Consider the following 13,173-nt stretch of genomic DNA (forward strand, 5'->3'; position numbering starts at 1 on the left):
GGAACTAGGTATGGGCGAAGAGCGTGAAGCCTGGGTTCGAGTCCAGTTTAGTGGGCCTCAGTGGGTCAATCTCACTGGACCCCAGTGCTCTCATCTGTAAAAGGAGGGGATAGATAAAGATGATAACTGAGGTGTCTTCTACCTTTAACTGTGTTCTTTTTTAAAGGCCTGTGTTTTTATTGAACAAAATCTTGATGTAAACAGGGGAGTTAAACTCCCAAATGTTTTAGGGTCCTTTTGGTTGGAACACATTTTTGTAGACGAAATATAGCCAGCACAACATTTAAGGAAGAGAAATTTTATTTGATAAATTAAAAATGTACACTGAAGTCTTGAAAGTTAGGTGCAAAATTGCCCAAAACCTATCTTGTATTTTCCCTTTAGGAATCAGAATTTTTAACCAATATTTTTCTGACAACTCCTATAAAAGCAACATGGAGTATAAGAGTTTTAATTTGTTCTATTTGCAAAATAATAAAAATGTGTACAGCATCTGAGACAAAATAGTTATGCCAGCATTTCCTGTTTTTCTAGGTAAGAACAAATGGGCTAATTTATTTTTACACAATTTTTAATGGCTGATAAAGTAACTGAAAAATCATGCTTATTATTGGAATAGGAACAGCTTTATTTAATAGGTTTTGTTTTTGGAAATTGTGATTTTGTAGTTGTCAGTACTTTTATATCTACTCTAAAAACTTTTTGGCTTTGAAAAGTATACTTGAATATTATATTGGTATTCCTGTAACGATAGTATCTGAAAAAATACTACATTTAAAAAAAAATACTACATTTAAAGCATTAATGGAAAATATAGGAAATTATTGAAATTCCACATTGCACTGAACTTTATGCTACAATTCGTGTAAAATAATAGTCTCAATTTTGAAAAAAACTATTTAATTTGGAATTATAAATGATATCCTTGATGTCTTTTAAATATTTTTAATCTCATAATGAGAACCTGACATCATTGTAAATACATTTAGTAATAAAAAGATATTTTATAAACCATAAATACATAACAAACTTCACATATTTAAATTTACTTATAATGTTTCTGGTGGCAAAATCAGATATAAGTTTAGAATTAGCAGTATTTTCAGTTCACTTAAATTTATTTATCTTTATAGATAGATAAATATAATAAATAAATATAAAGATATAAGGATATCTTACTTGAAAATGCCTTTCATTCTCTTGTTTATTAAAATTGTTTTAGTGTGGTTTTATATTTACTCTTATTTTTTATTTGTGTTTAGTCACATTTCTACACATAAAGAATGCTGCAATATCAAGAACACTGTAATTAGTAGTGGGCAATATGACCAGTTATTGTAATCATATATTCTAATATATTTTATTTTATTTTTTTAACATCTTATTGGAGTATAATTGCTTTACAATGGTGTGTTAGTTTCTGCTTTATAACAAAGTGAATCAGCTATACATATACATATATCCCCATATTGCCTCCCTCTTGCGTCTCCCTCCCATCCTCCCTATCCCACCCCTCTAGGTGTTCACAAAGCACCGAGCTGATCCCCCTGTGCTATGCAGCTGCTTCCCACTATCTATTTTACATTTGGTAGTGTATATATGTCCATGCCACTCTCTCACTTCGTCCCAGCTTACCCTTCCCCCTCCCCGTGTCCTCAAGTCCATTCTCTACGTCTGTGTCTTTATACCTGTTCTGCCCCTATGTTCTTCAGAACCATTTTTTTTTTTTAATTTTTAGATTCCATATGTATGTGTTAGCATACGGTATTTGTTTTTCTCTTTCTGGCTTACTTCACTCTGTATGACAGTCTCTAGGTCCATCCACCTCACTACAAATAACTCAATTTCGTTTCTTTTTATGGCTGAGTAATATTCCATTGTATATATGTGCCACACCTTCTTTATCCATTCATCTGTTGTTGGACCCTTAGGTTGCTTCCATGTCCTGGCTGTTGTAAATAGAGCTGCTTCTAATGTATTCTAATGTATTTTAAATTGAATTATTCTATTGGAAAATATTCACAGCTTTAATATACAGAGCTATAAGGAACAAAATTATACCCAAAATTTAGTAATATAATCTGAAAATTATGGGTAGACTTCATTTAACATGAATCCTGGAGCCTTAATATTAATGCTTGTAAGACATTTTCTGCTATAAATTTTTATAAGAACTAAACAAGATTATGGCAGTAATTTCTGTTATTTACCATAGCCCAGATGATTATAAATTTGAGGAGGAAATGATATAACAGTTTAGATGTATCACTGGGTTTGCTTTTTAATCAAAATGATAGAAAATTAGTTTATATTTTAATAGTTATAAAGGACAAGAAAGACAGAGTGAGATGAAGAGTAGACAGATTGGATATATATTTGTAATTGGCCACCTGGATTACATATATAATCCGGGTTATATATATAATATATAATATACATACTATACAATGTCTGGCACATAGTAGATACATAGGTACTCAAAAATATTTATTCTATTGAACTGAGGGGTTGAGAAGGAATTGTTTAAGGGGGAATAAAATAACTGTTTGTTCTCCTAAATTGGAATTATTTTATTTTATTTTTACTTTGGGTGGTTTTCTCAATTGGTAATAAAACTATTTTTCAAATGGTGATAAAAGTCAACTAACTGTATTGAACATTTGAGCTTGCAGTAACTATTTGTAGATTTTTTTCTTTAGTAATTTTTTTTTTAATCTTCCAGCTTTTGTACTTATTAGATTGTTCCTCTTTCATCAGAGAGAAAAGCATATCAAATAAAGTTTTTGATCTTTGAAAACACCAATCTTTTTATATAAAGATGCCCCATCAGAAAAGAGAACTTCCTATTTTTAATACAGTTCATTTTGAGAGGAGCAACTCCAGGTTTATTTTTCTTTTGAATGTACTTATTGTAGCTAGCAAATTATTTTTGAAGTGTTTTCAAAAGGATTGGGTTAGAGTTAGGTCTAACAGTTTTTTAACACGAATTACTACTATTAAAAAAATTTGTGTTAATTTGTTAGGAAATTCAAGTCAAAGACTCCTTTGCATTGGTGACTTTTATCTCAGAAACAGTGGGGTTATCTTCCCTGACCACCCTCTCCTGCCCCTCAGCCAAAGGACCATGGCCCCAATTCTCAGGAAAGAATAGAAGGAGTCATAGTTTATTCTTGGCTTTTTTTTTTTTTTTTTTTTTACTAATGTCTTATTTATCTTATAACTGGAAGTTTTTACCTTTTGACCACCCTCACCCATTTTGCCCTCCCCCACATTCCCCACCTCTGGCAACAACCAGTCTTTTCTCTGTGTCTGTGAGTTTGTTTTTTTTTCAGATTCCACATATAAGTGACATCGTACAGTATCTGTCTCTCTCTGTCTTACTTATTTTACTTAGGATAATGCCCTCAGGTCCATCCATATTGTCACAAATGGCAGGATTTCCTTTTTTATGGCTGCATAATGTTCCATTGTGTGTGTGTGTGTGTGTGTGTGTGTGTGTGTGTGTGTGTATACCACATTTTCTTTATCCATTTATCTTTCAATGGATTCTTAGGTTGCTTCTGTGTCTTGGCTGTTGTAAATAATGCTGCAATGAACATGAGGGTGCAGATGTGTTTTCGAGATAGTAATTTCATTACCTTTAGATAAATATCCAGATGAGAAATTGCTCAGTTGTATGGTAGTTCTATTTTTAATCTTTTGAGGACTCTCCATTACCATTTTCCATAGTGGTTGCACCAATTTACATTCCCATAAAGTCAGTTTTATATTTTAACATTTTAAATGTAAAATGGTTTCTCCTTTTATTAAATTGGAATGTTACGTACATTGGTGACATAAATTTCCTTCTAGAAAATAGGAAGCCAAACAGTTATTTTTTGAGTCTTTCTTTGTTTTAAAAGTTATAACATGGGTGGTTACAGCATATTAAAGCATTTCCTTCATAAGTACACAGGAATTTAGACCTGCATTAGTCTTTTTAGTTATATTCTCTCCACAAAAAACATTACAAGACTGTTTAAATGTCCCCATGCAACATTTTAAGATACGTGCAGTAGAATAGATGCCACAGGATTACCAGCTTTGTAAAACAAGAAACTGCCAAAGATCTAACGTGTTTTGAGTTTATTAACTCCACTAACACAGCTCTCATGGTACTGCTGTGAATAAAACATAGAAATATTCTCTTGGATGATAATTCACTTAGGTGGGTTTGTAAGCAATCAAGCAACCATTCCTAGGAAGTTTTTACTTACCGATGCATTAAACTTTGTAGTTGTCCAGTAGTCAGGTATTACTGATTCAGTCAACTTGCAACTGGGAGTGGGGGGAGGGTAGGAGACAGTGCTCAGAAGCTGTTTTCAAGTCTTTGAAGTTACAGCAGACCCTTGATGTTTGTAGGGACAAATCCCAAGGTCTTCACTAATGATAGCAAAAGCAAGTAATTCCTCCTATTAAATATAGTAAAGTACAACTGACCCATTCAACCTCTAGAATGTTTATAAATAAAGAACTAAAATTATCTGTGAGCCCATTGAAATAAATTCTACTACTAAAATAAACTCAGCATATTTCACTATAGTGTCATGACATTTCAGGAGGGGGTTATGCTCTAAATTTAACTGGAAAAGTAAAGGTCAAAATTACTTTCTAAAATCTTTTAAATCACTCATAATTTACATAGTCTACATGGATTTGTATCTATTGATTTTATATGTGTTGAGCCATATACTCCTACTACATTGGAGACATTCATACTGTTTCTCAAAAACCTTTTCTTTTTTTTTTTTTTGGCTGCAGCAGTAGGTCTTGCGGGATCTTAGTTCCCTGACCAGGGATTGAACCTGGGCCCTCAGCAGTGAGAGTGCGGCATCCTAACCACTGGACCACCAGGGAATTCCCTCAAAAACTTTAATTCATATCATTTTACTTTTATGGTTGGGACAGATTACTGTTTATTCAGACAGGGACCAGATATAAACAAGTTAGCTTGTGTTTGAGAGCTCATGTGTACGAAATATATGTTCTATGAAATTATACTTAGTGTGGTGGGATGCTCATACTGTGAGAGGTACACATGCACTTTGACTGATGAAGTGCTCAATAGATTCATGTCTCACTCTTCATATTCATTCCAAGATGTCCACTTACTGAGTTGAATGGTATTCGGAGTCACTTACACTTCTTCCGTTTCTTTCTTGCTGTTAGACATTGCAACTCCATCATATATTCCTGTTGCAGTAATGTTAACTCTCAGCCATCTGATTCTGTGATCATAATGAATGAAGACAAGGATGAAATGTACCACACAGCAGGGCAATGTGAGATTGCATCCACTGAGGGCCCTTGACATCAAACTATAGAGCAGAAACAGGGGAGCTTCCAGGTAGAAGATGAAGAATGCAGCCTGGGTAGGTGGCAGGTATACCTCTGAAGTGGTGGATTCTTTCTTATCATCATGATAGATGGCTATCATTTTTAGTGCAGCTCTTGATACATTTTCTGGTATTGAACCAATGTAGAATTTATTCTCAGACCATTTTAACTCCACATCATTGATAGATGCTGACCATGTGGTATGGTCAGCAATTAGCAGATTTATATAAATTTAAAGAATCTTCCGTCTTCCTTTATAAATTTAAGAATCTTCCATTTACTTCAACTTTGGGTTCTTTAACTTCACTTCTTTTTACCCACAGTGTGGGGTCTTTTTTATCCATTTTGATCTGTGACCCACAACTAGCTCTTAGTCATGTTCATAGCAACCTAACAACTTTTTTGCAATGCATCATTTCAAAAATTTATCACCTCTTTTTTATGGCTTTCCAACAGTTACATCTTATTTCACATTTTACCTCATCCAGAATCATCTTTATTCTCCTTTGTATTTCCAACAATACCTAAACTCTTAACATCAGCAGACATAAAAGGCCAAGATCTCTCTCTCCATGGTGTTTACAGTGTGAATGTGTAAGCATATGATGATTTGAATGTTGTTAATGTTGCACCATTTTAGAACACTGAAAGAACATAGTAGAATTGGGGACAAAAAAAAAACCTCAGTGTTTTTTTTTATAAATTTATTTATTTTATTTATTTATTTTTGGCTGCATTGGGTCTTCGTTGCTGCACGTGGGCTTTCTCTAGTTACGGCACGCAGGGGCTACTCTTCATTGTGGTGTGTGGGCTTCTCATTGTGGTGGCTTCTCTTGTTGCAGAACACGGGTCCTAGGTGCTCGGGCTTCAGTAGTTGTGGTGCGCAGGCTCAGTAGTTGTGGCTCATGGGCTCTAGAGTACAGGCTCAGTAGTTGTGGTGCACAGGCTTAGTTGCTACGTGGCATGTGGGATCTTCCTGGACCAGGGCTCGAACCCATGTCCCCTGCATTGGCAGGCGGATTCTTAACCACTGCACCACCAGGGAAGTCCAACACCTCAGTATTTTAAAGAAAAATAATTATAGACTTTATGAGTGGCCTGATATTTTGTCTGTGATGAGAGTGCAAAGCAAGCCCTTTCTCTACTCCTAGCAAGCATAAAGCATTTATTAAACCAGCCCAAAAAAGTAGTGCTATCACCTCAGCTCTTTTTTGTATACTGACCACAGAGCTGCAATGATTCTTATTTTTGCCCATGAATTTTCTGGCATCACAGAACAGCAGTGTAAGCTTGGTTTAACCAAAAAGGCTGCTGTATTGTCACAATGTAACAGAATCAGCTTTGTATCAGGTGTCTTAAATTCTTCTCTTCTTTAGATACATACTTTTAGAAAGGCACTTCTTTTTCTGCCATAGACCCATGTCATCTGTTTTGAAAACTTGTTTTGAGAGCTACTTTAGCTCTAAGGAAGTGCTTCTGAGTATGTGATCAGTTGATGCCATTTCTCTTATCATTATGGAAAGAAAAAAACCTGGTATTAAAATTATTTAAAGAATATTTGCTTAGAGTAAGAATTGATTTAGTAACCAAAAAGTGAAAAGTTTCACCAAAATGTTACATACTGTATTGGGGAGGCTAAAAGATCAAGTGCCACGTTGACTTTCATGCTGTGTGGAATCTTTGTGATGTAAACTTTGGGACCTGAGGCTAAGTGCATCCAAACTCCACTTCCTCAAGGCTACCCCTAAAGTCTCATGGGGAAATGCTTCTTCAAAGTGAATCTTGGCCAGTGCTTTGCAAATTGAGAGCCTTGTGTTCGCTAGTGTGACGTTTGATCCCAGCCATCTGAGTTAATCTTCCCCCAGTGTCTGTCTGTGTCTTCTACCCATGCCAAATTGCAGGCCAAGAGGTTTTAGAAAGCACATTGTGTCATTTTTTTCTTCATCTTCTGTTACATCCAGAAGGTTTGTGTAGGGAGACAATATACCGTATAGTGAAAAGATTATAGGACTTGAAATCAGACTAATCCCATTTTGAATCTCATCTCTGCCACCATGTAATTTTGTATAAGTCACTAAATGTCTGTGTCTGTTTTCTCATCTGTAAAACAAGGATAGGATATTTACTTTTACAAGATTGTCATGAACACAAAATGATATTAAAAATACAAAATTTAAAAGTACAGAATGCTAACACAGCGCCTGACACATGGTAAGCACTCAAAAATGATAGCTGGTATCAGTGTTACTGTTAGGCCTGAAGTAAAAATATATTAAACCAATGTTGTGTGCCCTCAACAGTGATAACCATGATAACAGCAACCTTCTGTTACCGAACTCAAGTTTGGCTGCTTGCCACTCAAAAGCCAATAATCGAGGGGCAAGTGTCAATAGAAAGGAAAGGTGCTTCATTCAGAGAAGAGAGCAATCTGGGGAGAAGGTAGACTTGTGTCTAGAGACCAACTCTGAAGATTCTGCTCAGCCATGACAATATTTAAAGGGAAAAAGGGGAAACAATCGTAATCATTAAGGCAGGAGGTCAGATTCTTCATCATCTTTCCATTGCATGCAGACCTGCTGACTTCTCCTGATCTTCCTTGGGATGCTGTCTTGCTCACGTGGTCCACCTGCAGTTGGAGGCTGTCTTGCCCACATGGTCCAACTGCACCTGTGGGGTCCACCTGCAAATTTACTAAAGGGAAGCTAGGGGTAGAGAGTCAATCATTCTTTAACTACTTAATTCTTCATTCTTACTCCTTCTAATCCAGGAAAGGAATCAATAGATTAGGCAAGGCATTGTGTACATTCAGTAAAGCAGAAATCAGGAACTAGATTAAATGTTGCCTGGTAATCTCGTCTTTATGATCAAGACTGGAGGAAAACAGGAATGAACAAACAGAAAAGGGGCAAAGGAGCTGCTTACACTTCTACATCTACTACAGTAAAGAGGACAGCCATTTTGTCCATTTCTAAAATGACTTTCTTACTACTAATAATATCTTTTTATTTACCTAGGCTGGTTTTCCAAGAGTCTAGTTTGGAGAGTGAGTCTTAGAAATAAATTTGGCTATATTCTAGACCAGTGTTATCAAGTAGAATTTTCTGTGATGATGAGATATTTTACACCTGCACTGTCTGATAAGGCAGCCATCATCCATATGCGGCCGTTGAGCACTTTTGTGATGAACGCAACTGAGCAGCTACATTCTCTATTTTAATTAAATTAAATTTAAATAGCCACAGGTAGCTAGTGTAGCTCCAGACAAAGCCTTATTAATGGTTTGATAAAATCATTCTTAATATCTAGGAGGTAATAAAAGTGTCAGGGGGTAAATACTCAATTTCTAATGAGTACATATTTTTTACCCACACAGAACTTGATAGAAACTATTGTGTATCTCCCAAGTGATAGATTGTTATGTTTTATTTTTCAATATCATATGCCACTTTACTTTTCTAAATATATTCTATGAATTCATCCATTGGGTTCTGAGTGATAAATTCATATTGTCAAATTTTCTCAGCTTCAAAACCGCAGGTTCTTCTTTCTCACTGTGCAAGGAAGGGTTCCAGTCTTCCTACTGTTCTGTAGTATTTTTTTCTTTTCTCCTCATTTTCTCCTTATGTATACAAATAAATTACCCTCTATTAATGATTATTAAATGATTTTTAAGTCACATAATGTTTAGTAGCAGGGATAAATCACTACCATTGGATTAAAATAGTTCCTATATGCTACCTTTTCTTTCCAAGTAAGGTTATCCTTCAGGATTAAGATGACATAAAATTTTTTAAATGGGTTTTGCATTCATTTCTTAAGATTTTTTTCCGTAGGAAATCAGGAGAAGTATATAATAGAACTTCTCTTAATGAAATTCTTTATTTCATTCTATTTAATTTATATAAAATATATAGTTTTTCTTTTTCTCTGCAAATGACACTATCAAGAGAATGAAAGACAAATCGCAGACTGGAGAAAAAAATTGCAAAATACATTTCTGATAAAATCCAAAGCAGTAAGAACATCAAATGCTAGCCAGATTGTAGAGCAATAGGAACTCTCACCCACTAGTGGTGGGAATGCAAAACGGTACAACCACTTTAGAAAACAGTTTGGCAATTTCTTATAGGGCTAAACATAGTCTTACCATACAAACTGGGAACTGTAGTCCTAGGTATTCATCCAAATAAGTTGTAAACTTATGTCCACACAAACACCTATATACAGATCGTTTACAGCAGATTTATTTATTATTGCCTTAAAATTGGATGTAGGTAAATGTAGGTAAATGGTTAAACAAACTGTATTACATCCATACAATAAAATATTATTCAGAGATAAAAAGAAAAGAGCTATCAAGATACAAAAAGACACAGAAAAAACTTAAATGTGTATTGCCAAATGAAAGAAGGCAGTCTGAAAAGACTATGTTACAGTATGATTCCAACTATATGACGTTCTGGAAAAAGGCAAAACTATAGAGACAGTAAAAGACCAGTGGTTGCCAGGGGGTTAAGGGAAAGGAAGAAGGGTTGAAGCACAGATGATTTGTAGGGCACTGAAACTATTCTATATAATACTGTAATGATGGATACATGGCAGTATGCATTTGTCAAAAGTCAAAGAAATACAAAAAGTGAACCTTCATAGAAACTATGGGCTTTAGTTAATAATAATGTATCAATATTGCTTCATCAATTGTAATAAATGTATCACACTAAAGCAAAATGTTAATAACGGGAAACTTTATGTGGGAGGGAGAGATGGATTTATGGGAAATTTCTGAACTTTCTGCTCAATTGTTTTGTAAACCTGAAACTTCTCAAAAAAAAAAATCCTATTTAAAAAGATGTAAAAAAAGGTATATATACATATAGTTTATAATCAGAAATATACCCTACTTTTATTTTTTATATTTTTAAATTAATTTTTATTGGGGTATAGTTGATTTACAATGTTGTGTTAGTTTCTGCTGTACAGCAAAGTGAATCAGTTATACCTATACATATATCCAGTAAGATTCTTTTCCCATATAGGACATTACAGTGTACTGAGTAGAGTTCTCTGTGCTATACAGTAGGTTCTTATTAGTTACCTATTTTATATATAGTAGAGTATATATGTCAATCCCAGTCTCCCAATTTATCGCTCCCCCCTTCCACCTTGGTAACCATTAGTCTGTTTTCTACATCTGTGACTCTCTTTTTTTGTTTTTAATTTTTATTAGAGTATAGTTGATTTACAATGTTGTGTTAGTTTCAGGTGTACAGCAAAGTGAATCAGTTATATGTATGCATATATCCACTCTTTTTTAGATTCTTTTCCCATATAGGACATTACAGAGTGTTGAGTAGAGTTTCCTGGGCTCTACAGTAGGTCCTTATTAGTTATCTATTTTATATATAGTAGTGTGTAGATGTCAAGCCCAGTCTCCCAGTTTGTCCCTCCCCTGCTTAACCCCTGGTAAGCATAAGTTTGTTTTCTACATCTGTAACTCTATTTTTGTTTTGTAGATAAGTTCATTTGTACCCTTTTTTTAGATTCCACATATAAGCAATATCATGATATTTGTCTGTCTGACTTACTTCATTCAGTATGACAGTCTCTAGGTGCATCCATTTCACTACAGATGGCGTTATTTCATTCTTTTTTATGGCTGAGTAATATTCCATTGTATATATATATACTGCATCTTCTTTATCCATTCCTCTGTCAATGGACATTTAGGTTGCTTCCATGTCCTGGCTATTGTAAATAGTGCTGCAGTGAACATTAGGGTGCATGTATCCTTTTGAATTTACAGTTTTCTCTGGATATATGCCCAGGAATGGGATTGCTAGATCATTTGGTAGCTCTATTTTTATTTTTTTAAGGAACCTCCATACTGTTCTCCATAATGGCTGTACCAATTTACATTCCCACCAACAGTGCATGAGGGTTCCCTTTTCTCCTGACCCTCTCCAGCATTTATTGTTTGTAGATTTTTTGATGATGGCTATTCTGACCAGTGTGAGGTAATACCTCATTGTAGTTTTGATTTGCATTTCTCTAATAATTTGTGATCTTGAGCATCTTTTCATGTGCTTTTTGGCCATCTGTATGTCTTCTTTCGAGAAATGTCTATTTAGATCTTCCGCCCATATTTTGATTGGGTTGTTTGGCTTTATTATTATTATTATTATTTTTGATATTGAGCTGCATGAGCTGTTTGCATATTTTGGAGATTAATCTCTTGTCAGTCACTTCATTTGCAAATATTTTCTCCCATTCTGTGGGCTGTCTTTTCATTTTTTTTTATGGTTTCCTTTGCTGTGCAAAAGCTTTTAAGTTTAATTAGGTCCCATTGCTTTATTTTTGTTTTTATTTTCATTACTCTTGGAGGTGGATCCAAAAAGATCTTTCTGTGATTTATATCAGAGAGTGTTCTGCCTATGATTTCCTCTAAGAGTTTTATAGTATCCAGTCTTACATTTAGGTCTTTAATTCATTTAGAGTTTATTTTTGTGTATGGTGCTAGGTAGTGTTCTCATTTCATTCTTTTACATGTAGTTGTCAAGTTTTACCAGCACCACTTATTGAAGAGACTGTCTTTTCTCCATTGTATATTCTTGGCTCCTTTGTCATAGATTAGGTGACCATAGGTGTGTGAGTTTATCTCTGGGCTTTCTGTCCTGTTCCATTGATCTATATTTCTGTTTTTGTGCCAGTACCATACTGTTTTGATGACTGTAGCTTTGTAGTATAGTCTGAAGTCAGGGAGCCTGATTCCTCCAGTTCCATTTTTCTTTCTCAAGATTGCTTTGGCTATTCAGGGTCTTTTGTGTTTCCATACAAATTGTAAAGTTTTTTGTTCTACTTTTGTGAAAAATGCTATTGGTAATTTGATAGGGATTGCATTGAATCTGTAGATTACTTTGGGTAGTATAGTCATTTTGACAATGTTGACTCTCCCAATCCAAGAACATGGTATAGCTCTCCATCTGTTTGTGTCATCTTTGAGTTCGTTCATCAGTATCTTATAGTTTTCTGAGTCTTTTGCCTCCTTAAGTAGGTTTATTCCTAGCTATTTTATTCTTTTTGATGTGATGGTAAATGGGATTGTTTCCTTAATTTCTCTTTCTGATCTTTCATTGTTAGTGTATAGAAATGCAAGAGATTTCTCTGTATTCATTTTGTATCCTGCAACCTTACGAAATTCATTGACGAGCTCTAGTAGTTTTCTGGTAGCATCTTTAGGATTTTCTATGTATAGTATCATGTCATCTGCAAACACTGACAGTTTTACTTCTAATTTTCCAATTGGGATTCCTTTTATTTCTTTTTCTTCACTGATTGCCATGGCTAGGACTTCCAAAACTATGTTGAATGAAAGTGGTGAGAGTGGACATCCTTGTCTTGTTCCTGATCTTAGGGGAAATGCTTTCAGTTTTTCACCATTGAGAATGATATTTGCTGTGGATTTGTCGTATATGGCCTTTATAATGTCTAAGTAGGTTCCCTCTATGCTCACTTTCTGGAGAATTTTTATCATAAATGTGTGCTGAATTTTGTCAAAAGCTTTTTCTGCATCTATTGAGATGATCATATGATTTTTATTCTTCAGTTTGTTAATGTGGTGTATTACATTGATTTATTTACATATATTGAAGAATCCTTGCATCCCTGGGATAAATCCCACTTGATCATGGTGTATGATCCTTTTAATGTGTTGTTGGATTTGGTTTGCTAGTATTTTGTTGAGGATGTTTACGTCTATGTGCAGCAGTGGTATTGGCCTGTAATTTTCTTCTTCTGTGA

At 34.7% G+C, this 13,173-nt stretch overlaps 1 protein-coding gene and 1 non-coding gene across 9 annotated transcripts in view; one reads left to right on the forward strand and one right to left on the reverse strand.

The window, feature by feature from the left end:
• SDCCAG8 (SHH signaling and ciliogenesis regulator SDCCAG8) overlaps positions 1 to 13,173 on the forward strand; it is a 268,342-nt gene that overhangs the window by 119,491 nt on the left and 135,678 nt on the right. The gene's annotated exons all lie outside the window — the stretch shown is intronic.
• Positions 4,824 to 4,896, reverse strand: TRNAE-CUC. Its single transcript has one exon. It is a non-coding gene; the product is annotated as a tRNA-Glu (tRNA).

This window comes from Balaenoptera musculus, chromosome 1 (genome assembly GCF_009873245.2).
Source record: "Balaenoptera musculus isolate JJ_BM4_2016_0621 chromosome 1, mBalMus1.pri.v3, whole genome shotgun sequence".
In the NCBI taxonomy this organism is placed as follows: domain Eukaryota; kingdom Metazoa; phylum Chordata; class Mammalia; order Artiodactyla; family Balaenopteridae; genus Balaenoptera; species Balaenoptera musculus.